The sequence below is a fragment of the Danio rerio genome, chromosome 21 (genome assembly GCF_052040795.2).
Source record: "Danio rerio strain M-AB ecotype USA chromosome 21, GRCz13ab, whole genome shotgun sequence".
Lineage (NCBI taxonomy): Eukaryota > Metazoa > Chordata > Actinopteri > Cypriniformes > Danionidae > Danio > Danio rerio.
Genome location: NC_141041.1, coordinates 23705001 through 23706822, shown reverse-complemented (window position 1 = coordinate 23706822; position 1822 = coordinate 23705001). Strand labels below are relative to the sequence as shown.

The 1822-nt window shown below is 36.1% G+C and overlaps 2 protein-coding genes across 3 annotated transcripts in view; both read left to right on the top strand.

Moving 5' to 3' along the window:
* LOC147838831 (odorant receptor 131-2-like) overlaps positions 1 to 1822 on the top strand; it is a 1093102-nt gene that overhangs the window by 324231 nt on the left and 767049 nt on the right. The gene's annotated exons all lie outside the window — the stretch shown is intronic.
* The window catches only part of gdpd4b (glycerophosphodiester phosphodiesterase domain containing 4b), a 17322-nt gene continuing 16401 nt past the window's right edge, over positions 902 to 1822 (top strand). The window contains exon 1 of the transcript XR_015520293.1: positions 902 to 1822. This exon is cut by the window's right edge and continues 642 nt beyond it. The gene's annotated coding sequence lies outside the window, so the exon portion shown is untranslated.

The window sequence follows — 1822 nt, the reverse complement described above, 5'->3', positions numbered from 1 at the left end:
GGGCGTGGCCTCGGGCAGAGTTTTTTTATGCTAGTGTGCCCATTCTACACTCTGCACAGTCACCCGGCGTGAACTTTACAGATCCCGTACTAAAATTATTTAGCTGTGGGTTTAATTTTTGTAAAATATTTAAAATTTATTAACCAGATTTCTTATTTTCCTTTTGTAGCTACTTTAAAGATTTCTGGAATAACAGGACAGTGCTGCAGTGTATGTACATCAGTGCTTTCTGTTTGTCATAGACCTGAACAGACCTACAGACCTATCGTTTTTTCTGGATTTAAACCTAAAAATCATACAATTAGATGTTTAATCTTAAAAGAAAATACCATGTTGTTTTTTACTGGAACAATATATTTAATAATGTAAACTGAACTCAAGTATGGGCATTATTACCTCATTTTTTAAAATTCCAAATAAGGCTAAAAAAATATCAGTTCACCCCACAAAAATATTTCTACAAAAATTAAAAGTGAAATTGTATCAGAATGCTGTTTTAGCTTTAATTAAAGTATTTCACACTTATTTTGGTCGTGCAACATTTTTGGATTAATGTTGAAGCTTTTATTGCTCATAAGATTTTAAAATCATTTTCCTTATCTTATAAACATGTGATTTTAGGTTATTATGATAAGGTCGCTCTTTAAAAAGATGCTGGTTTTATTATTAACTTTATGTTATCATTATGTAATTTTCACATACATAAATCCAAGTTTGCCAATAGCAAACTTTTCTTCATGGTGCAAGAAAAAGAGATTCAAATGTATATAAAAGTGATTTCTTAGTCTAAAAATAGAAAAGCTATTAAAACTATTTAAAAATAGTTTAATATTAAAAATAGTTTAATATTATTCCTCTGTGTCGAGTTTCTTTGCGGGTGTTTTGTTTTTTTTCTGACCGCTACCTTGATGTACAAATAGCTGAAACTCGCTCATTCTGAGGCGGGAACTGGCGGATGCGCAACAACTTTAATCATCAGGTAAACACAAAACAAAAGTTTCTATATGGAGCTATATCATGGCACTTGACACTTGTAAACACTCGCTCCAACGGGTTTGCGCGGCTCTCACCCCACCCACACTTGTCAGCGCTACCAAGCCGCCCAATCACAGAGCTTGCGCTATGTGGCGTTGCTACGTGTTGTTACTTTTTTTGCGAGGTGCATGTCAGCGTCGCTGACGGCCACAGTGAGGGGTGTGCAACCATATGGCTAGTGTGGAATCAAGGGAGTTTTCAATACATCCTACAGGGTGCAGACATCCTGTTAATGTACGAGCTATTCAAAACCTATTATCATGGTAGTATGAAGCAGAGGAAGGCTGAATGCAGTCAATTCGAAATGAAAGTACTGAAGCGATTGCTGATGCTGGACGAGTGTGATGCGGCATGAAAGCAGCAAAGCTTTTATTATGCCACCGTCGACTTGTCTTGATCACATGTATCTGATGCATTTTGTCAGGCTAAATATATTTTAGGGTTCTGTTATAATGCTGCTCTATGTAGTCTAACAAAAATGCACAACATATTAAAGCATCTTTAGTTTCCCTGTTTTCTATGAAACCAAACTGGAAATAGAGGGATGACACAGCACACAGTCTGTGTCAATTGCTTATTTGTCTGGATTTAAGCATATTTTAACACATTTGAGATAGGGGAGCACGGGGCACAAAGTAACATAGGGTAAAATGAAAGACTTTTGCTCAGGATTAACTAAGTCATGCTTCCGAGGTTTCACCACAGTGTCGGCAGACGTTTTACTGCCAATTATTAAAAAAAGTTTGTTAAATTTGGTAGAGAAACACAGGAGAAACCATTTTAGCAG